The sequence below is a fragment of the Psammomys obesus genome, unplaced genomic scaffold (genome assembly GCF_907164565.1).
Source record: "Psammomys obesus unplaced genomic scaffold, mPsaObe1.curated_primary_1811, whole genome shotgun sequence".
Lineage (NCBI taxonomy): Eukaryota > Metazoa > Chordata > Mammalia > Rodentia > Muridae > Psammomys > Psammomys obesus.
The window spans coordinates 59,071,847-59,098,908 of record NW_026585504.1 but is presented as its reverse complement, the minus strand read 5'-3'; the positions used below and the strand labels follow the sequence as shown (position 1 = coordinate 59,098,908).

General features: G+C 39.6%; 1 protein-coding gene and 1 pseudogene across 3 annotated transcripts in view; one reads left to right on the top strand and one right to left on the bottom strand.

Annotated features, from left to right (window-relative positions):
• Positions 1 to 5,290: 5,290 nt before the first annotated feature.
• Ptpn4 (protein tyrosine phosphatase non-receptor type 4) overlaps positions 5,291 to 27,062 on the top strand; it is a 154,818-nt gene continuing 133,046 nt past the window's right edge. For 2 of the 3 annotated variants that reach the window (XM_055601678.1, XM_055601661.1), the window contains exon 1: positions 5,291 to 5,821. The gene's annotated coding sequence lies outside the window, so the exon portion shown is untranslated. Of the gene's footprint in view, positions 5,822 to 22,761; positions 22,800 to 27,062 lie in introns of those variants that run through there. The other variant, XM_055601669.1, reaches the window with a different exon arrangement.
• On the bottom strand, positions 21,759 to 22,671 carry LOC129673414 (60S acidic ribosomal protein P0-like; annotated as a pseudogene).

The following is a 27,062-nucleotide window of genomic DNA, read 5'->3' as shown; positions in this document are numbered from 1 at the left end:
TCTGATGCCCCTACAGCCAGCTTTCAAGTCTGAGGTTATACCATGCAGATTTGATGCTGTGTATTGAACCTAGGGCCTTGAGAATGCTGGGTAGGCACTCTAACAACCAAACTACACTTGGTTCAACCCAGGCACCGACATTTTTATTTGTTTGTTTTGTTTTCTCTTGACAGGATAACTCTGTGTAGCCCTGGCTGTCCTGGAACTCACTCTGTAGTTCAGGCTGTGCCCAAACTCACAGAGATCTGCCTGGCTCTGTCTCGGCGTGCGCTACCACTGATGACGCTTGTTTAAAGGTTTAAATTCTATAAGTTTGTTTGGTTTGTTCTGCTTGGTTTTAAGTTAGGTATGAAGATTGCAAATAGGTAAAAAGTTCAAGTCCCTTCACCCCCAATTATATGGTTAAGGCAGAGAGACACCCTACTGAGGTCACTTGTCAGAGACTTGTACAGTACTCATAATCATTTGAAAGTCTGTGTACCTTTTCTTTTTTGGCATAGTGTGTGTGTGTGTGTGTGTGTGTGTGTGTACATACACGTGCAGATGTACATGCATGTGACAGCCTTGGGTGCCATCCTCAAGAAGGCTATCTGCCCCGTACCTTTTATTGGACCGAAGCGTAACAGTTAGGGTAGGCTGGCTGGCCAAAATCTTCAGGGATCCACCTGTCTGTGCTAAAATTATAAGCATAAGCCACAAAGCCTAGCATTTTTATGTGGATTCTGGAGATTAAACTCAGGTCTTCACAGTTGGAAGACAAGGACTTTGTTGATTTAGACATCCTCCCAGCCCTGAAAATCCATGTACCTTGTATGCTTCACCTTAGAAACTTAGACAACAAAAATTAAGCCATTTTAATATAGGTATGTTTTACAGTTAAAAGTCATATCACTTTGAGCTGCCCCCAGAAAATGGAGCATAACTTTCCTTTTCAGTCACCTCCTTGGATATCCTCATTGACTCCAAGGTGTCTCTTTGTCTGTATCTCTGCCTCTCCTGGAACTGGAAATCAAACCTAAGCCTTTGTTCATGTTAAACAAACACTTTACCACTGAGCTATGTAAGTGTTTTCATTAAATTTATTTATTGTGGAGGTGCACGTTTGTGCCATGACATGAATGTAGAGGTCAGAGGATAAGTTGTGGGAGTATGTTTTCTTCTTTACCATGTGGGTTCTGGGCTAGAACTCAAGTCATCAGGCTTGGTGGAAAGTGCTTTTATCCAGGAAACCATCTCAGCAACTCAGCTCTCTCTTTCTCTCCCTCCCCCCCTTCTCCCTTTCTCCCTCATTCTTCCTCTCACTTTCTCCCTCCCTCTATATTTTTATTCTGAGATAGGGTTTCACTAAGTTTCTCAGCCTGGCCTTGAATTTACTCTATAGTTCAGAAGTTAGAGTTTGTGATCCAGAATTGGGTTACTCATTTCTTTCAAAAAGATGCTTCTAAGTTACTAATGGGAGGTTCACTTATGAGTTAGCTATAATGCCCAGTCAAAGCCTCTCTTGCTCTGTTGTTGCATGGAGCCACTGCCAAGGCCCAGGTGGCTGGGCTTGGCTGTATAGGATAAAACAAATGCCTATTTCCTTTAGGGCTTAGTTACCCAGGGTTAGGAGAAGTCTTGCCATCAGCCACTAAGTCTAAAAGGCCCAGCAATTCTTGCCTGCCAACCTCCTCCAAGTGCAGACAGAGCCCTTGCTCTTAATCTCTCAAAGCACAGCCAAGGGCAGTCTGCAGACAGGAAAAAGTCACAGTCAGGAGCAGTGTCTGCCAATATCCAGCAATGTTTGCCAGTTCTAAGTTGAAAAGAAGAGTCTTGCAACTCCCAACTGTTTAATTATTTTAATTATGTTTCTTAGGTGCAAGTATTCTTATTCACAAGGTTCCTATATCTGTAAAATGTATGCAATACAGAAATTGAACCAAAAATTTTAAACTCTATTATGTATGTAACATAATAGAAGATGTTTTGCTGAAGTTAAATTGTCTCTTGGGATGAGAGTATGAAACTTACTGCTATGGTCATAACTAGGGTTGGAGGTAAAGTCAAATGCAGTGTTTGGTTGTGAGGTCATAATCAGATGGTTCAGAATAGGCTTTGAAATATATTAGTTGTTTTAGTGAATGTAATTTCAGTAAGAGCAAAAATGTATTATTATTTTTTTTTTTTAAAGAGAACTTGCAAGTACAGGACCATTTTGTCTGCCAACTTCATACAGGGCTCCAGAGTCTCTGGTCCCACCCCAAATATAGTGAATTAGAATCTGCATTTTAAAATAATTTTTACATTTTAAAATGCATTGTGAGTGTATGTTTGTGCATGCATGTGCTGTGATGTGTGTGTTGTGGCAGGCCCGTGATGTCAGATGACAACTTCAGGAGTCAGTTCTTTTCTTTTACCATGTGGGTTCCTGGGATTGTACTCAGGTCATTATGTTGGTGGCAAATGTCTTTACCTGTTGAGCCATCTTGCCAGCCTAGAGTCTGCGTTTTAAACAAGATGTGCAGGTGATAGATATACAAATTAAAATTTTAGAAGCATCAACTTATTTCCCAGTTTATTCTTCATTGAACAAAAGTGAAGATGGGGCATGTTCTAAAGTTTTGTTGTTGTTGTTTGTTTTTAAGACAGGGTCTCATGTAGCAAGAATCACCTTGAATTTCTGATCCTTCTGTTTTCATCTCTTGAGTGCTGAAAATTTCACACAGGGGTTGTCATATGGGGTTTACGCTGTGCTGAGGATCAAACCCAGGGTTTTATGAATGGAAGGCAAGCATTCTACTAACTGAGCTACACAGTCCATAAAGGAGCTGTCCTCCTTCTCTTTCTCTTCATCTCTTGGACCATTACTTGCTCCTTCTTTTTCAGGGATGCAGGAAGGTAGATTTTAAATGGATGACTGTTGAGTATTGTAACTTTAAAGGGCCCATCTAGATGACTTCCAATATGGAGGCTCTATTTAGGAAGTTACTCTGTTTATGTGTAATATCCAGAATAGGCAAACACATAGAGACAGAAAATAGATTGTGGCTTGGTAAAGGTTTGGGGTGGAGAAAATAGAGAATGACCAACAAGCATGGATGTCCTTTGTGGTAGTGATGGTTAGTATGATGGTTTTGAGCTAGCAGCATTGATGGTGGTACATCTGTGCATGGCTCAACATGGCTGGCTTTTTACGTTTGCTCTGGGAACCTGAACGCAGGTCCTTATGTGCAGCAAGCATTTTACTGACTGAATTATCTTGTCAGGCCCTATTTCAGGTATTTTCTTGAAGCCCTCCCCACTACTGACTTGAACATTTTGTTCTTTTCATTGACTTCTATTTTTCCTGCCAGGCAGTGTCCTCAGGCATTCTGAGGGCTACAGAGATGGCTAAAGGGCTCTGCCTTAGGTAGGAGCAGTGATCAAATCTTTGTGTGAGCAATACCCACACAAGGCTGAGCATTGTGCAGTAAGATGAACATTGTAAAAAACACCAAACAGATGTTTAAACAGAAGGAAGAAATTATTTTTTAGTGCTGAACTCTGGTGAATTCTCTTTGATCTTTTGTTGAAGGATGAATAGATGCTGACAGAAGCAAGATAAGCTTTTTATTGATGCTACGAACAATGGATTTCAAAATGGAGAGAGAACAGGAGGAAAGAATATAGATTTAGTGAAGAAGGAATGAGCACAGGCTGGAACTGATGTCGCTCTGTCCCAGTCGCATTCTGAGGCTGGGGCTCATGTAGCCCAGGCTGGCCTGGGACTTGCTGTTAGCTAAGGTTGTTTTTGAACTCCTGATCCTCCTGACTCAGCCTCCTACATGTCCAAGTGTCCAGTTGGATAAGAAGAAGGAGCAGAGTGAGAATGTGACGGCATTGATATCAAGTGCTGTCTTCCACAGTTTTGCACAAATTTTTCTCATTGATGAAGTCATTTTGTCAACATGGAGAAAAGATAAACTGGGCATGGTGGCACATGGCCTTAATCCCAGCACTTGGGAGGCAGAGGCAGGTGGATCTCTGTGAGTTCAAGGCCAGCCGGGTCTACAAATAGAGTCCAGGACAGCTGGGGCTACACAGAGAAACCCTGTCTCAAAAAAAAAAAAAAAACAAAAAACAAACAAAAAACAAAAAACAAAACAAAACAAAACAAAAAAACCACGGAGAAAAGATAAACTTTGCAGTATAAAGGTGGTCTCTTGTGGGGTCAAGAACAAAGGTCAAGAACTAACAAGAAGCCTGGCCACAGAAAAAGAGCGTTGAGCCTCCGCATTGCCCCCCTAAAAATGAGGCAAAAGACTTTGAGATGGGTCAAAGGGTAAAGGAAAGGAATTTGTGGCCAAAACTGAAGTCCTATGTTCAGGCCCCGGCATCACATGGGATTACCAACTAACTTTCAAACCTTGTCCTTATGCGCATGTTTTGGGGTGTATACAAAATACAGAAATGTAAAAACAAAAACAAAACAAAAAAAACAAACCCCAAAAACTTAAAAAAAAAAGGCCAAGAGGAAATCTGAGGGTTCCCCCCAAACCACTCTTCCCTCATTTCAGTTGAGGTCACCCAGTTCATAGGGGGTCCGATCACCACGAGCTTGTGCCTCCCAGATAATATTAGAGAATTCCCTTCAAGGCCATGGCAGGACAATGCGAACTCTCATTCTTAAAACGATTGAACGCCTTTGATTTTAAAAAGCAGTGCTCCTGGCACACAGAAAGCACCTGGCCTTTGTTTTATCCATGAAAGCTTTTTGCTTAGGCTTTGAGGGCTTTTGAGGGCCTGTATTTAGGAGGAAAAATGACTGAAAACTGCACTTCAGCGCCTATACCCTCCGTTAGCACTTAGTTGGGACAACCTGATGCCAGGAGGTCGAGTTTCCCCACTTTGCTCTATGCCCCTCTTTTGTGTTCCTAGAGTCAGTCAGTACGTACACCCGAGAAGAGGGAGGAGGGGCAGCATTGACAGTCAAGGAACCAATCCCTGCTTGGCGATGGGGTGTGGACACGGAGCCACGCGCTCCCCGCCCCGCCCCTCCTGCTAAGTCCCGCCTCTCTCACACCTGTGAATGCCTATGTTTCAAGGCTGGCGGCAGAGCTCCGAAGAGGAGTGGGAGGAGGGAAGGAGGCGGAGCAAGGGCGTGGCCTCACCTCTCGCGAGACCGCCTCCTGTTGCCGAGGCCGCCGTTCCCGGACTCTGATTGGCCGGCGGCTGCGCAGCCGCCATGTTCGGTTGCTATGCTGCGGCCTAGGAGACGGGGTGTGCTTGAGGGAGGAGGAGACCGAGGAGGCGGTGGAGGCGAGGGAGGAGGAGGAAGGAGAGGAGGAGGAGGAGTAGGAGAAGAAGGAGGTGGAGGGTGACCGAGCTTCTCCTTTGCACTCTCACACAGAGCCGCCTGCCTGGAGTCACCCGCCGCCTCCCGCCGCGCGCGCTTTCCTGCTCCGCGGACGCGACATTGTTCTTTAGGACTCCCGGGACCTGTCAGCGATTGGGGCTCCTAGACTTGCGAGAGACTTGACTTCGGCCCGCAGGCCTGCGGGCTGGCGGGGACCGCGGCACTTTCGGGGCGCGGGTGAAGGGATTAGCTCATCTCGCCGCGAGGTGCGAGCGCGCGCCTCCCCGCGCACGCCGGCCCCGCCGCAGCCCCGCAGGATGACGGGGTGCTGGCGGCCCGCGGCCGTGCTGCGGCCGCTGTGGCGGCGGCCGTTCGCGGGGCGCTGAGGGGCAGCACCCGACGCGGACCACGCGCCTCTCCCCCGGCTGCGCGCTCGGGGCCTCCGGGCTTTTTGTATTTGGATTTTGTTTTTTCTCCAGCCGAGAGGACGCGGCTGTGGTAACGAAGGTAAGAGAGGCGCTCGGGAGGCTCTTTGCTTGGCCTTTTTGGGCTCCCCGTGCAGGTCGTGGGCGCGCACCTGAAGCTTGCGGGCTCGGGTGGCCAGAGCTGCTGGGTCGACTTCTGTTTTCTTATTGGGTCCCGGTACTGGGAGATCTTCCTGAGGTTTATAGTTGAAATCTCTGTTAGGGATGAGTGCAAGGGATAAGGGATGGAATAGATGTGGAGATGGGATGTTCCAGTGTTCCTAAACTCAAGGTAAGGCTGGAGAATCTTCAGCACTCCATTTGTGGGATTCTTTTTTTTTTTTTTTCTAATTATTATTGTTACATTAATTGACTCATATAAGCTTTTTCTTTTTCTTCTCCCTCCCCTCCCCAAATGCTGCGTGAGCACACGCTCCCTTCCATTGAACTTGAAAGTCTCTTGTGATTTTGTTTTTAGGAATCTGTAGTTGGGCCCAAAAAGTTGAGAGGTAGAACAGATCTGAATCCTTCGCTTAGAGTTTCGTGATGCTTTGGAATAGTCACTATCTTCATAATGTTCAGATTCAGTGTGAGTCTAGTAAAGAACAGACCAGTGGGTCTTTTGTAAATGTAAGTGCAGTGATCTGTGGCTTTCCGACTTTAAATTTTTGTTTCTGTGGTGATGTTTTATAGTTACAGAAGAATGGAGGGTGTGATTGTTATTTATGGATAGGAACTGTTCTTACAAAACCTTAGTCACCTTAATTGTTCCAAGACTATTTCTGAAAATCAATTCAATTTAGAGATTAAAGAAATGCTAGAATTCTTTTAAAAAATGAGTTGTAGTTAAATACATGTATGGATGCATTTGCTGAGGTGTCTTCAATAATGGAACCATTTACAGTTTCACTGATAAAGCATATGGATGGTTCCCTGAAACTTATGTCTGGCCTTGCATCACAGTGACACCAGTAAGTACAAGGACTTTGTGTAGGATTTTAAAAACCGCTTGTTCCAGGAGGACTTGTCATATCTACTATGTACTTTTGGAACGAGCAATTCAAGAAATAGTGCGTGTGTAACCAGATCTTGGGTCCAGGTGAAATAGCACAGTTCATTGGTCATATTTAAAACATGGCTGTGGAGGAAAAACAAAAACAAAAAGCTAATGTGTCTGACTTGTAAAAGACAGACTAGAAGAAGATTGGAGCAGTAAAAACCACAGCTTTTTGAAAATCCTGGGTTTGTGGACATTAGTGTGTCAGAGGGGAAAACTTGTTTTTCAAAAGGGCAGGGGATGACTGTAAACAATTATTCTCTGTATCTAATGGACTATATTAAATCTCAGATTTGAGCATTACAAAGTCAGTGTTCTTTTAAAGAAAAAAATTGGTTTGAAAGGAAAAGCTTATGAACTATAAAATCATTTTATTCACTCATAAGATCAATTATCTCCTTTTTTTTTGTCAGAATACATTTCTGCTCCAGTTACCACAAAAGCTATTTTTGTGTCTCTTCACATTTTTATGGCATTCTTTGTTCATATTTTGTATTGATTCATGTGCATGGATGGCCCCATAATATTGTAATATTGTCTGATTTATAAGATCAACATAGTTGTGTGTGTATGGTGTACATGAGTACATGACAGTTTTTATTTGCCTAATTTGCTTTAAACATTTGCTAAAAAGATTTTCTTAAGCACAGGCATCACTATTTCATAGTTTTTCTTAATATTGAGTTAGTTACAGTTTGTTGATGTAGAAAAGCAGAGATTCTTCAAAAGTAGTAACAGATGAGTATTTGACTTTCTCATCTCAGGGTTCTAATATCTTAACTTCTGGGTGGTGGTATATTGTGTCAAGTCTTGTTCCCTTCTTCCCCAACATGTCCTAATTGAATATCTCTAAAATGTCCCTAGTAACATTGTTGCTTTAAATTTATGACACTAATTTCTAATTTAGGCTAGGCATAACACCAGCATCTATTGAACACATTTGCTAAAAATACTTTCTGGGTCGGATGTACTTAGAATGCAGCCTTAGGAAAATTCACTTGAACTGTTCTACTGTGACCGGTGTGGATGTGATTATTTTTTTTTAATAACTTTGATAAAATTATGTAATCTTACAGATTAGATTTTATCAGTTTAGGCATAGGTGCCACCTTTTTTGATATACAAAGTGAGATAGCAATAAATTTAGGTATGATAGCAATAGAAACTTTTTTCAGTTTTTAAGAAAACGTACGTGAACTCTATTGATTCTTAAGAACTGTGGTTTGCACACTTGAAATTTTTAATTTTATTTGTTGCATATAGAGATATAAAATGTCATATAGTGTATATTATTATTATATTGTTATTTATTTAGTATTTATGGCTTTTCCTTAACTCTAAGGGGAGATCAGTGGCTACGCCTTTGAGTAAATCATCTTTAAGGAACAAAATCTGAATTAGGTAATTTAAAGGAGACACTTATTGAGAGTACTTTTTCCTCCTCTGAGAGTTACGTTGTTTAAAAAGCAAGAAACCTTTTTGTATTTTTTTCAAGACAGGGTTTTCTCTGTGTAGCTTTTGCTGTCCTGGATTTTTTAGACGAGGCTAGCCTCGAACTCACAGAGATCTGCCTGCCTCTGCCTCCCTGAGTGCTGGGATGCCCGGCTAAAAGCAAGACATCTTTCAAAAAAAACATGTAGGAGTCTTGGTTTAAAGGTCTGTTTGAATTCTTCATATTAGGAATGCAAAATTGGTGACCTTGTTAAGAATGCAAGTCTATATGTGACTTAATGCAAAATATTGTTACTCATAAATTAACTTTGCTTATTGATAGAAATATACAAACTGAGGTTTACAAACTGAGCTGAGTTTTGTTATTTTTCTGGATAATTGCATGTTTCAGAGAGTTTTAAATGATACAGTTCATAGATGTTAAATTTAGTGGCTTCTGTGGCTCAGTAGAAGCTTTAAAGCTTGATTTAGTTTCTGGAAGTTGGGATTTTTTATGGGAAGAGTCCATTTAAAGGACTGTAGAGAAACATTGTTATATTTTCATGTTATGTTCAATCATAGTGAGAATGAATATAATGAAGAAGTAGTATAGAATATTTACTGGCATAAAAGAACAGTTGTCTAGAAACTGTACAGTGTATTTTTTATCCTTTGGATGAGAATCATACAAAATACAAGATGCTTATTGTGTTCACTATCATCTTTTATTTCATAATTCCCAAGTAGAAATATTGGAAGAAGAGTAGGGGTATTTGAAGAAAGTGGTAAAAACTGAAGGGGCTATCTTAAAAGGAAGTCATTAACTTGGAGACTCACTTATTCGTCTTTTGACAGGATGTTCTGTTGAGCAGTAGAAAGAAAAGAGGGTCCAGAGGGGAAGAATGTTAGTATTTATTATCTGTTAAGTTCCAGACAGTGTATATATATAAAAAATATTTCACTTAATCATCAAGTATACTTTTTGAGGTGCATGTGTTATTAATCCACCTTTTTTCTTTTAGTCTTATGTCATCTGCTCCTGTTTAAGTGGAATTCAAACCATTTTTTCTGACTCTAAAGCTTATTCTTTAGAGTAGTGCAGTCCAGTTACATTTTCTATAGTGATGAAAATACTTTCCCCTCTTTCCCAGATTTATTGAACTACAATTGACAAATGAGGGAAGTTCTCCCCCAACCCCCAGCTCTGTTAGATATGGTAGCCATTAACCACATGAAGGTTTGGGAATACTTATGCATGACTGGTCTGTGTGAGAAACAGAGTTTGACGTTGCATTTAGTTGTAATCATTTAAAATTTCTAGTCAGATGTGGTTGCTGGTTATACAGTCTTGAGGAGCACAGTTTTTAGGTCTTGCTTCCTAGGAAATCTGAGGTCTGGCACAAGCTTATGCAACTTACTTAATTCTTAAGCTTCAGTTTAACCTGTTGAAAAAAAAATGAAGGGATTACTACTGAAAAGATTGTTTCTAAGGTTCCATCTTGCTTTAAAGTTCAGTAACTAATTAGAATGTACAGTGCCATTTAATATTCACAAGAATTATTTCTGAAGGAGTTTTCCCCATTGTGTTCACTCATGTAAAGAATTTATTTTTGAGAAGAATCTAAAGTGCACGCAGAGGATAAGGGGTTATTTTCCACACATACTCCCGTACACAGTTGTTTGGTGAAAGCATTGAGTGATCCAAAGCATTACTTTATCTTTTTATTTGTTTCAACACAGGGCCAAGGTGATGCTAGGTAAGTGCTCTGCCACTAAACTGCATGTTGGAATAAAAACTGAATCCTTAAAGATCTCATTAATTTTTTTTTGTAAGATTAGCAACTTTACAAAATAGAATTTCTGAACATGGAGCTAGACTCACGAAGCAACAGGAAAGAAACCTTCGCATGTAAGATATATAGCAGTTCCTGGTACTTATCAAATTAATTCTTAACCCTTTTTGCTGGGCCTTGAAAACTTTTCTCCCAGTTTGATCTTACTGACCCTGTTTTCTTGCTTAAAACATTGTTTTCTCCTTCACCCTTGTGTCCTCAGTTTATACATTCTTGATTCTTCAATCCATATACCTGTTATGTCTTCCTCAGAATTTACCTTTTGTTAGACTACTGATTAATCCAGTCATAATAATCTGGGTTTCAGATCTGGCAGTAAGTACCTTGGGGTTAATGTATGCTTGTTTAGATATAGTTTTGTTTATTATTCTTACATGAATAAAAAAAATATATATATATATATTTTGTGTGTGTGTGTGTGTGTGTGTGTGTGTATGTGTATGTGTGTCTGTCTGTGTGTGCTAGAGACCAGCAGTCAGCATTGGGATGTCTTCCTCAGTCCTTTGTCTACCTTATTTTTATTTTATGTGTTTAGACAGGCTTTCTCACTGAAGCTAGTCAGTGAGCTTGTTTCCCCTACCTAGTTCTGGGAATACTGGTATATGTCACCATCTTCAGCTTTTGATAGGCTTTAGGAATTCAAATTCAGCACCTCAGTGACTAAGCCATCTCCCCAGACTCACTTCTTTCTTTCTTTTTGGTAGGCTTTTATCTGATAAGTATAAGAACATTTAAAACAAGGGTTGTTTCTTTTGTGTTGTTTCATTAGTCAGCCTCTGTTTAGCAATTTGTTTTTAAGAACGTTGTAATTAAAAAAATATTAGCATTTACCCCAATCACCATTTGAATTGATATTTTTGTTTCCTTCCAGGCAACAGTTCCCCTTCCATTTCTGTGTGTTTGGTAAAGTTTTGTTACCAATATACAATTTTGAATACACTATATTGGAAACATTGCATGGTGCAGGCCTTTCCATATAGGAAAAAGATCCTAGACTTTGCAGCTGGTAAATGAGTTTAAAAGCTGGTCTTGCAAAGCTTGACATTATATAACCTTTAAGCCAGTTGATTTTTTTTTTTGTCTTGTTTTTGAGACAAGGCCCTTGTTCTAATTCATTGTTTTCTTTGTGTATGAATGTATGAAAATTTATATAAAATATCTTTTCATTTTTCTACCTTGTAAATTGACATTAGCAATAGGCAGCGGTTACAGATATTTGGATAAGCAAATAAAATTAAGTATAGATTTTAAAAGTATGGGTTCCTGCTTTTAGAGTTAATGGTACAAAGATTATAAGGGTATGAGGGAGACAAGAATGCTGTTTTAGCAGTGCAGGTGAGGTATAAAAAAATTAGAGATGGGGAAAATAAAGAATGAGTATATTTAGACATGGGGGAAGAAGGAAGAAGGATTGATCCTTTGGCAACTCTCTTTTGGGAAGGAAGGGCCAAATACTTCTGAGTATATTTAGTGAACCAGCTGTTTTGTTGGCACCATAGTTGTCATGAGTTTACACTTATCTTTTGAAAATTAACACTTTGAAGAAATTTTACATCTAATGAAAATTCTTAGGGTATATTTAAAGAGCTTCTGAAACCCCTTCAACCACAGTTTAGCATTGTACTAGCTGTATACTCTATGTAAAAAGATTAGCCTAGGACATCTTGTGAGGCTTGACCTAATAAAGTAGACTTAGTGACGTCCTTTCAGTTGTCTAGAGGCCCACCTGGCATTGGAATTGTTCTTTTTTCTCTTCTGCTGTATATATATTTAGTTGTTGTTTTGGGGGACTGGTTTCTTGTAGCTCAGGCTGGTCTTGAGCCCTCTGTATAGATAAGGACAACCTTGAACTTCTAATCTTCATGTCTGTATCAAGTTTTGGTGAAACTACCTAATCTTTTTACTGGTCCATTCTCATCCTTAGTTCCACATTTCTTTTGTTGGTGTTTTGGTTTTTGATAGTTTCTCTGTTTTTTGAGACAGTATTTTTCTGTGTAGCCCTGGCTGTCCTGGAACTCACTCTGTAGACTAGGCTGGCCTCAAACAGTCTGTCTGCCTCTTCCTCCCAGAGTGCTGGGATTAAAGGCATGCACCACCATTCCTGGCTTTAGTTCCACATTTTTGATGAGTGCACCATTTGTAATCTGATTAGACTTTCTGAACCGTTTGAGAATAAGTTGGAGATAAAATGCCTAAATATTCTACTCTGTATTTAACAAAACATGGACAGTCTTCCACTAAACTGCCTGATCAGGAAATGAATACTCATACAACACTAATTTAAGATCCATTTTCCCAATGATCCTAATGGTATTTCTCTTCCCTTTCTCGTCCAATTTAGGAGCCGGTTTAGGATCATATATTGCATTTAATTGCCATGTCTCTTCATTCTTCTTTTGTTCAAAAAAACTTTTGGCCTTTATTTTGTGTGTGCTAAGACAGTTGTATATAGGCCAGAAGACAAGTTTTGAAAGTTGATTCTCTTCTTCCGCCATGTAGGTTCCAGAGATCATTACGCTTGGTGACAGCATTTTAACCTGCTGAGTGATTTCACTGGTTCCTTTTTACCCCTCTTTTGTTCAGAACAATTTCTCACTAACTCTTCTTGTCTTTAGTGACCTTGATAGTTTCAAACAGTACAGTCCTTTTATTTTGTAACATGTCCCATCAGTTAAAGGCTTCCAATGGCAGCTCATATGCACAATGAGGACATTGTTGTCAGGAGTGCCTGCCACAGAAAGATGTGCTATTCTTAGTGCACCACCCAGAGACATAGTAATGGCCCACCACTGATGATGTTTGACCTTGAACACTGTAAGCTCATGCTTGCTTAGTGTCTCTACTATGTAAACCCTGTATAGTCATGTAATGTGAAACAACCTTTTGGGTTTTGGTGTGCTTTTTTGTTTTGTTTTGTTTGTTTGTTTGTTTGTTTTTCTCTGTTTTCATATTAGACACTAAACCCCAAGCCTTGTGCCTCCTAGGCAAGTGTTCTATCACTGAGCTAATTTTCTAACCCCTCTCACCCTTCTTTTCTTTTTGTGGTGCTGAGGATCAGTCTTAGGGCCTGTACATACACTAGGCCCACTGTTAGGTGGAGAGTCACCCAAGACTGTACCAGTTCCTCTCATCAGAGCTTAATTAAACATTATCACTTAGTCCTTCATCCACTCATTGATACAGATATATTATTCATGGAATCCTGTTCCTGATTGGTGGTTCTTACTCATTACTATGATTTGAAATTTTCACTGCTCAAATTGTTGGAGATTTTGTAGTGAAAACCCTTTGAAGTTGACTTTTGTGTCTTCTGGACATGTTTCCATTCTTGGTGTAATTGTAAATACAGCGTATTCTAAGATATTATATTCTTCTCTTCCACCTGTGAGATCATTCCTTTTTCCAAGGAATCTTGTATCTTTCAGTAGAGGTGTTTAGAAACAGAAACAGGTATTTGGTGTGCTTGTTTAAACTGGTAAATCAATTCTAGTCTAGCACTCTAGGTTCTCTCTAGCTCTTTTCTATTCCTGTGTTTATATTTGATTTTGCTTTAATTCTGTTAGTGTCAGGGTTTAGACCCAAGGACTCAGCAAGCTAGGCAAGCACCATTGTCCCATTTTCCATTCTGTATTTGTGACTCTCTTCTCTAGCAGTGAGAAATTGGTTCTCACCATTCCTTAATTTAATTGCTTATTTGCTCAGTCACCTTGTGTGTGCCACTCTCCTAACTCCAGACTAGTGTCTCTTTCTATGTCACTTTTGAGGCCCATGGTTCCTCAGGGTATGCTGTTAAGGAAGGGTAGGAATTTCCCACTTAATTGTTTTTTCTTTAATCATACCAAAATTTGTAGAGAACCCTTAAACCTAGTTGTGGAGGAGAACGAAGGTAAAATTCAGGAAGATGTGTGTCATTCTGAGGGCACAGCTCAGTCAATAAATTGCTTGCTGTGGACACATAAGGATCCCAGTTCAATTCCCAGCCCCCTGTAAAAAGCCAGGTGTGGTGGCAAAAGTTTGTGATTCCAGCATTGGGTAGGTGGAACAAGGTGGATTCTTAGGGTTTTCTGGCAAGCCAGCCTAGGCTAATTGGCAAGTCTCAGGCACCAGGAAGCGATTCTAGCTATCATTTTTCTGACTGCTTGAGTGGACTGCTTTCTATCATCACTACTGAGATTTCTTCATTAATTTTTCTTGTTATATCCCTATTGCCACTTAATCTTGTCAGTGTGAAGCTTGGCTAAAACTTCTGAACTTATTTGGCATGTTTTTTGTTTATTTGTTTTAAATCTTGATGTTGTCAAAAGGACATCATTATTTCTTGCCATGAGTTTCATAACAGTGCCCTTAAAGAAAAATCTGCCATTAGGTTAGCCTTTTTAAGTTTGAACTACAATATAGCCATAGGAATCTGACCTGCTTATTTGATCAAATGTATCTATTATTCTCCATCTGTTTGTAAAATAAAATGAATAAATTTTCTAAAGAGATAAAGATTACTTGAAGAACACCATCTTTTAAAGTAATATTGATGCTCTTTTTAGAGAACTCTTACTGCATGTAAGCAAAATATTCTCAGACCTCAAGAATTTCTGAATTATTTTTATTTCAGTTATAACAAATTCTTTATAAATGTGTGTGTGTTTTAACATTTCTAGCTTTTTTCAGTCCAATATTTTTTTGTCAGTTGCAGTGGCTTGCTATAGAAGCTACTAGGGAAATAGAATGTCTTTGTAGGGAAAGGTTTTACATTGTGGAAAATTTTTCTCAGTTGATTTTGATATTGTAGTCTATCTTGTATTTGCTCACTTTTGTGCTTTTAAGAAAAGATTTATTTGTGTGTGTCTGCGAATGTATGCATATGCGATTGTGGATGTGGTCTCATATCACACATGTGGAAGCCAGAAGAGGGATTTGGCTACTCTCTCTTATCATTTTCTATCTTTCTGTGAGGCAGGGTCTCTCTCTGAATCTGGAGTTCCAAACCCCAGTGATCCTCCTGTCTCTGCCCCACTTGGAGCTAGGGTTACAGATATTTGTGGGAATGCCCAACTTATCATACGGGTTTTAAATTATGAATTCACGATTGCTCATCAAGTGCTCTTAAACATTGAGCTGTCTTTCCAGCCCCCTTTTTATGGTCTAAAAATGTTTTAACCTAGTTACTTGCAAAACAGTTCTATAGGTTAATGGTTCCAAATCTCTGAAAAAGTTTGTTGTTTTCAGTGTTGGTATTAAATCCACAGTCTGCAAACAGTGTACATCCCAATTCTCTTTTTATATGAAAAAATATTTCATTATTTAGTGTGCCCTTGTGCATAGGTATACATGGAGATCAGAGGACAACTTAGAGGTTCTCTCTCCCTCCACACTGTGGGTCCTGGGGACCAGTAGTGCTGTCCCAAGTAGTTTGGCCCATATAGTTTTATGTTATTGAGTTCAGTTCAGAAAGTGTAAGAGACTCGGTGAATTATTCATTATAGCAGAAGCTAGGCTAGTCTAATGTCTTATATTACCAGCACTTTACTTTATTTCAAAGTCCAAAGCATTAGAAAATACAGTTGCAGCAAAGCAGCACCCCTCTTTCTTCTGCTAGTGTCCTTCTGCCCCCTGGCCTCTTTTTGCTTTCATATTTCATATATATAACTACTTTCATTTATCTGTAAAGAATTCTGAGGATTGGGGATTTGGCTCAGTTGGTAGAGTGCTTTATTAGAAAGCATGAAACCCTGCCTTTGATCCCAGAACATGAACTGGGTGAGGTAGTGCACACCTATATCCCAGAGGTGGAGGTAGAAGGATCAGGGATTCAAGACCATCTTGCTACATATACATAGTGAGCTTGAGGCTAGCTGTGCTATGTGAGACCCTGTCAGAAAGACACTGGAGCTAGGGGGCAGTACAGAAAGACCACCAACTTGAGGACCCAGGTTTGATCTTTGGAGCCAAATGGTGAAAGGAGAGTTCTGACTCTTAGAAAATGACCTCTGACACCTACATGCATGCTGTAGCATGAGTATATTCCCTCACTCTGGGAGTAAATAAATATTTAAAAATATGTATTTAAAAAAGGACTAGAAGATTGGAATGGAGCTCAGTTGAAAATCATTTTTATGGTTACTTAAGGCCAGGGATTTAATGCCCAACACTGAAAACAAGAAACTTCAGAATTTGGAAGTTTTTTATCTAATATATAATTATTTTTGAGCAATTATGCCAACACAATTTTTTTTTGCTTTAAGTGGTTTTAGGTCTTATTAAAAAATGTATCAGTTGATGAGGATATGTACACATGTGTACATGTAAAGAACAAAATAAAAGCAAAATATTCTATACAGGATAAAAATAATGGTCCCCATTCCTCTCCTTAAGGCAGAATGGCCAGACCCCAGGCCAACCAAACTGGGGATGAATGAAATGCTACACCTTACTGGGTCTCCCCCTATCAGTTCCTGTGGACCCAGAGATGGGGTAGACCATCCGATACCTGTAGAGAGAGGAGCAGTGCAAGCTTCCAGCTATAGACCTCATAACACCTTGGCCAAAGCTAGGCAAGAGCCTATATGGAAGAGCCCAGCTGTGTTCTGTTGTTCCCCTCAAGGCTCTGTCCCCCAGGCCTGCAGTTCATAGGAATCCCAGGAAACTTTAAGTGCCCGTGGGTCCACCCTGTCTTACCAGGGCATCAGGCCAGGGAAGCCTGCCTCCAGAGATCCTCATCTTCATAGAGCCACAATTTTCCCCAACAGGGTTGGTGGCCACATACTGACTGCCCCAGAGTCATGAAGACTGATGTATTTTGCTGTTCCATACACCTGTGCCCTACTTCCTATCCAGTCCCCAGGAAGGAAAGTCAGAGTACTAGCTTCCTCACTGACCAGGACAGTCATAGTGACTTCACTGTTTAGTGACTGAAAAGCTTGGATGCCAACACAAATTTAAAAAAAAAAATCATAATGTGGAGGAGGTCAGAGGACAAGTTGAGTTGGTTCTCCCCTTCTACAGTGTGGATCCTGGGTTTGAACTAAGGTTGCCAAGCTTGGTGCTAGGTGCTGTCTCAGTAGCCCAACTTGTAGCTTATTATTTTTTCTTTTTTGAGATAGGGTCCCTCTGTGTAGTTTTGGCTGTCCTAGAATTTACTCTGCAGACCAGGCTGGCCTCAAACTCACCTGCCTCTGCCCCCCTGAGTGCTGGTATTAAAGGTGTGTGCCACCAATTCTTAGGTTTTTTTTTTTTTTTTAGTTTTCATCAGCATTTTCTGTCATAGTTATCTAAGTATGGGCTGGGCATAGTGTGGTGGACTGTGAGAGGTGAGTCAAGTTTGATTGCCTACTTTATATTGCCTATGAATTGTAAGAAAGAATACTTTTTTAATTTTTGAAAAAAATGAGAGGAAGAATAATATTTGATGACCTGTGAAAATTATATGAAATTCAAACTTCAGCATCAGTAAAGTTTTATTAGAACACAACCACACTGATTTGTGTGGCTGATTTCATGCTATAATGCTAGAATTAAGTCATCCCAGTAGAGATCACCTGACCTGTAAAACCTCAATTTTTAAAGCTCAGGCTGGAGAGATGACTTAGCAGTTAAGAGCATTGGTTGCTCTTCCAAAGGACCTGGGTTTAATTCCCAACACCCACAAGGCAGCTCACAGCTGTCTATAATTCCAGCTCAGGGGGAGTTATAGACAGTTATAGACCCGCATATAGACATGTTGGCAAAATACCAGTTTCGTTTAAAAAAGTTTAAAAAAATCTTTAAGTCTGGCTTTTTACAGGAAAATCTTTAAAAATTTCATTTTTTTGGTACATGAATGTTTTGCCTGTGTGTATGTCTATGCAACTAGGTGACTGTGTATGCCTGATGCCTGCAGAGGCCAGAAGAGGACTTTGAATCCCTTGGAACTGGAGTTAAGACAGTTGTGACATGCCATGTGAGTGTTGGAAACTAGACACTGTTTCTCTCTAGAAGAGCAGCAAATGCTCTAAACCACTGAGCTATCTTCAGCCCTTTCCTTGCAGAAATGTTCACCTATGGTCAAGAATATTATGTTTAACAGTTACTAGGATTGTTTTATTTCCTTGTTGTGGTTGTATTACCAATTATATAGTTAGATTTATTTTTTACTCAGTTTTAGAAAGGGCAGACCTTTAAACAGTTAGAAATTATTAATTACTTAATTTTAGAACTAGGAAGTTATGCAGGGATCTTGTAGTCTTAACAGTTATGTTTTTGTAGTCCTGTACTGCCCAGTGGATAAGCACTAACCAGAAATGGCAACTTTAATTAATTAAAAAACAAACAAAAACAAAAACAAAAAAAAAAAAACAAAAAAAAAAACGCTTGGGGCTGGAAAAATGGTTCAGAGGTTAAGAGCACTGACTGTTCTTCTAAAGGTCCTGAGTTCAATTCTCAACAACCACATGGTAGCTCATAATCTTCTATAATGAGATCTGGTGTCCTCTTCTGGCATGCAGGCATACATGCGGGCAGAATACTGTATAAATAATAAAAAAGACGTTTGAGGCTGAGGCTATCAATCTCAGTGTTGGGACCCTTGAGTATATTATGCAAAACCTGGGTTTCAACCCTCAGTACTCATTAAAAGACAATTCATAATCCATATGAACCACATTTTAAGTATCTAGTCATATATGGAATGGTCACTGTAAAGGTCAATAAAAATTACAGATCACAAAATATTCTTTTCCTTTAACAGAGGAAGAAATCATAGATAGCATTAGAAAAATGGAAGCTGAGGGTGTTAAAAGTTAGCGTATTCCTCAGTGCCTTTTCAAGCATACTTAATGTTGCTGTGTTTAAAGGAATGACCTCTGCTGTTGCTTTAAAAACCCTTATTTTCAGAGTTAATAATTGGTGTAATAGATGCCCTGTTTTTGCTGCCTTGCTCATTCATTTGCATCTATTCATTTTGCAACAAAAACATTTTTCTGTTGCAGTGACTTAGGAAGTCAACTTAGGAAGTTTTTGTTGTTTTGAGAGATGGGGGGGCTAATTTACAAAAGAAAAACTCTAATATTGATTGTCAGCTTCCCTGTAATCAACTCTCCCTTAAAAAAAAAAAAAAAAAAAAAACTAAACTAAAAACACACATAGGTGCAGTGAACTCTTATCTTGAATTTTTTTTTTTTTTTTTAATTGAGACAGAGTCTCACTGTGAAATCTTGGCTAACCTGGCTGTCCTGAAACTCAGTATGTTCTTTAGACTGTCCTTGAACTCAGAAATACACTTGCTCCTGTCTTCCATGCACTAGGGTTAAATATGTATGACACTGCATTTAGGCTAACTTCTTAATACTTTAACAGAAATACTTTCAGTTTTTTAGTAGTATTGAGATTATACAATGGAACAAACAGATGTTTTGGAAACCAGTGGTGTCTCCTTTTCAGGTAATTTAGATTCTTCCTTGGGTGACAGAAAAACAATTATTTTAGCTTGAAGAAGTAGAATTTGATTAAGTAGATCTGTATTCAAATGCTTGTCCCAATTTTGCTTGTATAATCTTGGTCCAGTCACCTAATCCTTCTAGCCATCATGCCCAACCTTTTGGCACTTTAACAGTGTTCTCATCTGCAAAGTACATGCTTGAAAACTGTATATAACTGTACAAAACTGTACATAAGTTAACACACACACACACACACACACACACACACACACACACACAAGCAAAAAACACCAAAAAGCAAACCTTCAATGTTTTCAGTAAGTTTACAGGTTTTTTTGTTGTTGTTGTTGTTGGTTTTGTTTTTCGTACTTGTGTGGGAGAACCATGGCCTGGAGCAAACCACTACAGCCAAGGGGATGTTCTCTTTACTGAGACCAGCTGCCAGCCTAGTGAACACTAGCAGAAGCAACATCTTAGGCCACTGCGAAATCCACAAAATCCACAGTGGGCACAGGCCTTGGTAGCACAGTGCGGATGGGGATCCCCAAACAACCTTCAGGCCATATGGATGTACAGATCCATATGGCACTCAGACAGCATCTGTGCCACCTAAGTTTACAGTTTTGTGTTGGGCAGTTCATTCATAACTACCCTTGGCCAGGTGTGCTTGTGGGCTGCAAGTTGGACATCTTTGCTTTTGCAAAGAGATAAAAACTAAGAGCTAGCACTACCACTGTTTTTAAGAATGAAGAGATAGACAGGATCTACTCTAGTTATTATTGGTATCTAACAAGCTATGTCAGTGCTTAGTGACATGAAGCAATCACCATTTTATTATTTGTAGATTCTCTGTGTGAGGAATTCTAATGTAACAGGGCCCAGGAGTGATCGCTGTTTTCTACAATTTATGCATACTGGTGTAGGAATATCTAGGAGTCAGAATGCTTGGGCGCTGGAGAATCCATTTCCAGGCATGCCTGTTCATGTGTCTAATGACTCAAGCAGAGGCTGAGCTGAGGCTATAAATTGGAGCCCTTGTTTATGAACTCTCCATTATGGCCAAAGGAGGGGGACAAAGCTGAGTTTTGAGGGAAGTGTCCTTAGAATGAGTATTCTAAGAGAATCAGATAGAAGGTAAAGCCTCTTATGATCTTAGAAGTCATAAGGCATTTTCTTCAATACTGGCAATTAAACAATCTTCTACATATTAGGCAGACTTTATCCCTAACCCCTCCAAATTGTTTTTAAAGTACTTTCTATTGCCTTAGCTAATATATGAGCTATAGTAGATGCCATGCTTTGAATAATTCTTGGACCACAAGTTGCTTAATTGATTAATTAAACAAATTACTCTTTAGGGTCTGATAGATTGATTTCAGCCTTTAGTGCCTGGATCACTGAATGTCATACTTTCTAGCAATGTAATGTTGTCAGGGTTATGGCCCCTCTGTTAGCCTCTTTCTTCATCTTTAGAAATACAGTTAATTATCTCTCTGTGTACCATTTATAAAAATGTTGACAGTAGTAGCTATGCATACTATATAAACCTTCCACCTCTGGTTTTAAAGCTCAGTGGATATAAGTAGAAGAAACTGTTAAAGACTATTGGATCTTAATTTAAATGTGTATTTATTTGTTTGACAGTCTATCATGTAACTCAGGCTGGCCTTCAGCTGGCTTTGTAGTCCAGGATAACCTAGCATTTCTAGTTCTGCTTCTATGTCCCATGTGTGGGGATTAGAGGCTTGGACTATCATGCCCAGTTCATACTTTAGGTACTGAAGTTGTAAAAGTAGCATGTGCGAGATGCCACATACATGTAATCACTGCACTAGAGGAGGCAGAAATCTCTGTGAGTTCAAGGCCAACCTGGTCTACAAATCGGGTCTAGGACAGCCAAGGCTACATAGAGAAACCCTGTCTCTGGGTTGGGGGTAACAAAATACAAAAAAACCCAAAAATCCAAAAAATAAACAAAAGGTAGCATGCTGCCCCCTAGGGGTAGAACACTGTTCAATCAATTGTGGAGAAGTCTATTCTTAGGCTAGCATAAGTTTGTATTTGGAATTAGTATGAGATGTTAAACAGTGTTAAGTTTAATTTTGTTTGCCTTGCATTGGTTTTTCACTCCCCTCCCCTCCCCCCCTTTTCTTTGAGAGAGAGAACTACGCCTTTATTTCCATGCTTCTCAAATTAAGCTGCCTGAGTTGGTTGCTTTGAGGGGATTAGTCAGAAACCAAATCCCATATTCTCATCCAATTCCTCCAGCTTTTCTTTGGCTGGGGCAACAGTAGTAGCAGCAGCGGGGGGGAGGGGGGGGGCATCAGGAGCAGCAGTGCTGGTGGCAGCCCTAAGAGCAGCAGCCAAAATGCAGATGGACCAGCCAAGAAGGCCTTGACCTTTTCAGCAAGTGGGACCCTGTAGGCCAGTCTCTACAAATCTAGAACCTGCTTGTATCTATTGATGGCAGAGTGTGGTACTGAGACAACAGTCAGGTAACCAGTCTGAAGACAAACACTGGCAACATTCAGACACCTTCTAGGAGGTGAGAGTGCAGAGTCAGTTCTGCGATGTCAGGCATTTCCTGGTTGTAAAGGCTGCCATTGTCAAACATGTGTTGGATGCTCAGCCCAAAGAAGAAGCAGGAGATGTTTAGCAGGTTGAGCAGTATGGCCTCACTGGCTCCTACTTTGTCTCCGTTTTTTTTTTTCAGCTGCACATCACTTAGAGTTTCAGCAGTGATGCTTAAAGCCTGAAAGAGAGAGGTCTTTTCCAGCCCAGAGCAGTGGTCTGGGCTGGCACAGTTACCTCACTTGGGGCAATGGTACTAGCATGGGTGGCAGCTGGCACCTTATTAGCCAGCAGCATCTCTCTAATCTGAGTGAGGTCCTCAAGTCCACATTCCCCTGTACATGAGGTAGCAATTTCTTCAGAGCTGGGTTTTTTTCCAGGTGTACCTGCTCGGCTTTGTGCATCATGGTGTTCTTGCTCATTGGCATCATCATCTTTCCTCACAGATCTGCTGCATCTGCTTCAAGCCCACATTGTCTGCACCACAATGAAGCATTTTGGGTAATAATCCAAAAGCTGAATGATTCTTAAGGAAGTAGTTGGACTTCAGGTCACTGTCTTCCCTGGGCATCATAATGTGAATCAGGGATGCCACATCATTGTCTTTAAACACAGGGTTTATAAACCTTATATAAACCTTGTTGGTTGTTTATATAAACACAGGGTTTAAAGACAATGTCACTCTAAAGAGGTTGCCTGGTGAGTTTTGTTTTTTATTATTCTTCTACTGGCATGTTCATGGTAAATCTTAATTCCCTCTCCTTAAACTAACTGGGTGGCTTTATATTTTTATAAATTTTTCTTTTTGAAATCTGCCTAGTTTGGAAATATGTTTTTTTTTTTTAAGAGTAAGAACTCTAATCAAACATTTATTTAGAATAAAAGATTAGGTCATAAATGATGGAAATTAATACTACAATTTAAATTAAAAAATATAGTAAATTAAAAATTTAACGCAAAAACAGATCATTCTTTCATATATTAACATTTAGAAAGTTATTCTTCATTGTGGTAAAATACATGTAGTATTTTACTATCTAAACCATTTTTTTTTCTTTTTTCTTTCCTTTTTTTTTTTTTTTTTTTGAGATAGGATTTCTCAAAAACCTTGGCTGTCATGGACTCAATTTGTAGGTCAGGCTGGCCTTGAATTCACAGAAATCTGCTGTCTCTACCTCTGCCTCCCTGAGTACTGGGATTACAGGTATGTGCCACCAAGCCTCAGCTTAAAGTTTTTGCTCTTTGTTTGTTTTTTGAGACAGGGTTTTTCTGTGTAGTCTTGGCTATCCTGGTCTTGATTTGTAGAGGCTGGACTCCAACTCACAGAGATCCACAAACCTCTGCCTCCTAAGTGCTGGGATTAAAGGCGTGTACCACCAAACCCGGCTTATCTAAGCCAGTTTTAAGTGCACAGTTTTGTGATAGTATGTGCTTCTGTTTCATTGTAGAATTATTAGTATCTCCCATCTCCAGAATGCTTTTCATTTTTAAAGGCATATCAGGTAACTTTCATTCCTCATTCCTTTTTTCATTCCTCTTTTTTTGTTGTTGTTTGCCGTTTTGGTTTTTTAAGACAGTTTCTCTGTAGCCCTGGCTGTCCTGGAACTCACTCTGTAGACCAGACTGACCTCAAACTCATAGAGATCTACCTCCAGCCTCCTGAGTGTTGTGAATAAAGGTGCACACTACCACTGCCTGGCTACTTCTTTCTGTTTTCCATTATACTATTTACTTTATATATGTCAGTGGTTCTTAACTTGTGGGTTTGGACCCCTTTGGGCATTGCATATCAGATATTTACTTTATGACTTACAACAGAAAAATTACAGATATGAAATAACAGCTAATTTTGTTGAGTTGAGTTTGTATACTATGCATTGCTCAAATTGTCCTTTTTGTATGTGAAATGTTAGGCTTTTATCTATGTAAGCTCACGTTATCTGCAAATGGAGATACTTTTACTTCTTGTTTCTCTTCTTGCATTGCTTTTATGACTTTGATGCCTAAGTCAATGGCAAACTTTTCATATATGCTTTTGATTATATTGGATATAGCGTGTGAGTATAATAAATTAGATTCTTCTAGTTTTAGCCTGCTGGTTGGTTTTGCACTAAGATAAACATAGTTTGGCCCCTGTGATATTTCTAGATTTCCAGAAATATGTGAGGAACTTTACAATCTCTTACTGATAATCTTCAGTTTGCACTGTGTTTGGCTTGGTCATCTTCCTTTCTACTCTAGTAGTTACTGATACTTCTGGCTGTTATGTTATTGGATAATCACTACTGGTAATTTTTCAGAAAGTGTTTTGGATAAAAGGTTGTTTGTAACAGTCAGGTTCATAGATAAAATAAGCATGCTATGCAAGTAGTAGTTTTTAGGTATCTGTTAGGATGGTTAAATAGTAGTTTCTCCAGAAATTGGGACTTTGAGGGAGCTTCATGATCTTACTTTTCTGATCTAGTGGTTGCAAGAATGTTTCTATAGCTTTCACAATTGCCAGCTTGTTGCCCTCTCCTCTCTCTCTTTCTCTTTGTCATTTTACTCTCTTTTTAATTCTATTGGTCAACATGTTAGTTTTTGTGCCAATACCATGCAGTTTTTATTACTATAGATAGCTCTGTAGTACAACTTAAAATATGGGATAGTGATACTTTGTATAGTTCTTTTATTATTCAGGATTGTTTAAGCTGTCCTGGATTGTGTTTCCATCTTCTTCAAATAGCCCTTAATTTTAGCTGTCTGTCCCGTGTTTCCTCCCTTGGCTTTCTCTTCTCTTCCCCTGCCACTCCTCACTTCATCCTCCCATTTCAGTACCCCCATCCTTAATTGTCTATTCTGTTTGCCTTTCCTATTTGTATTTCCTAGTTCATTATTGTATACATAACCTCTGTAGATTTGTGAGGAATTGTGTTGGAATTTTGATGAGAATTGTGTTGAATCTATAGATTGCTTTTGGTAGGATGGCCACTTTACTGTGTTAATCCTACCAATTCATGAGCATGGGAAATCTTTTGATCTGATATCTTCAGTTTCTTTCTTTATGACTTGAAGTTTTTATCATATGAGTTTTTCACTTGCTTGAGTAGAATTACCCCAAGATATTTTATATTATTTGAGGCAATTGTGAAAGGTGTTGTCTTTCAGGATTTCTTTCTCAGACTATTTGCATAGAGGAGGGATGCTGATTTTTGTGAGTTTTGTGACTAGTTTCTTTTCTGGTAAAATTTTTAGGCTCACTTTTGTATACTGTTATATTAGCTTCAAATAAAGATACTTGATTTCTTCCTTTCCAGTTTGTATCCCCTTGATCCCTTCAGTTGTCTTATTGCTATAGCTAAGACTTCAGAAAGTACTATATTGAATAGGTATGGAGAAGAGTGGATAGTCTTGTCTTGTTCCTGATTTTAGTGGAATTGCTTTAAGTTTTTCTTCATTTCAGTTGATGTTGGGACTTGCTGTAAACTGCCTTCATTATGGTGAGGTATAATCTCTACAGGACTATTTTTTTTTTAATTTTATTTTTTTCTAATCAGTTACATTTTATTAACTCTGTATCCCAGCCATGTCCCGATCCCTCATTCCCTCCCAGTCCCTCCCTCCCTCCCTCATCTCCACCGTGCCCCTTGCCAAGTCCACTGATAGGGGGGAACCTCCTCCCCATTCATCTGATCCTGTTTTATCAGGTATCTTCAGGACTGGCTGCAAAGCTCTCCTCTGTGGCCTAACAGGACTGCTCCTCCCTTGGGGGGTGGGGAGGCCAAAGAGCCAGTCATTGAGTTCCTGTTAGAAATAGTCCTTGTTCCCCTCACTATGGGAAACCAATTGGTTACTGAGCTACCACAGGCTACATCTGAGCAGAGGTTCTAGGTTACATTCATACATGGTCCTTGGTTGCCTGTCAGTCTCAGAAAAGACCCTGTGCCCAGATATATTTGGTCCTTGTGGAGCTCCTATCCTTTCCTCATCAGACTAACTCCCCTTCTTTCTTATGATTCCCTGTACTCTGCCAAAGGTTTGGTCATGAGTATTTGGTCCTTGTGGAGCTCCTATCCTTTCTTCATCAGACTAACTCCCCTTCTTTCTTAGGATTCCCTGTACTCTGCCAAAGGTTTGGTCATGAGTCTTTGCTTTGAAAACACTGCTAGTTAGAGTTTTTCAAATGCGCTCAGTAGACTCCTGTCAATGTTCAATGCGCATCCCATCTGTCTTTCAAAACGAGGATTGATAATCTTGCCCCATGTCCGCTCTCTTGATTATCTTTTTTAGGTGTATAGATTTCATTATGTTTATCATATCTTATAGGTCTATATAAGTGAGTATATACCGTGTTTGTCTTTCTCCTTCTGGGATATTTCACGCAGGATGATCTTTTCTAGATCCCACCATTTGCCTGCAAATTTCATGATTTCCTCTTTTTTGATTGCTAAGTAGTATTCCATTGTGTAAAAATACCACAATTTCTGTACCCATTCCTCCGTTGATGGACATCTGGGTTGTTTCCAGGTTCTGGCTATTACAAATAAAGCTGCTATAAACATGGTTGAGCAAATATCCCTTTTGTGTACTTGAGCAAACTTTGGGTATATACCTAGCAGTGGTATAGCTGGGTCTTGAGGAAGCACTATTCCTAATTGTCTTAGAAAGCACCAGATAGATTTTCAGAGTGGTTGTACCAGTTTACATTCCCACCAGCAGTGGAGGAGGGTTCCCCTTTCTCCACAACCTCTCCAGCATGTGTTGTCCCTTGAGTTTTTCATCTTGGCCATTCTGATGGGTGTAAGGTGATATCTCAGGGTCGTTTTGATTTGCATTTCCCTGATGGCTAATGAGGATGAGCATTTCTTTAAGTGTTTCTCTGCCATTCGATATTCCTCTGTCGAGAATTCTCTGTTTAGCTCTGTTCCCCATTTTTTAATTGGATTACTTGGTTTGCTGCTTTTCAGCTTCTTTAGTTCTTTG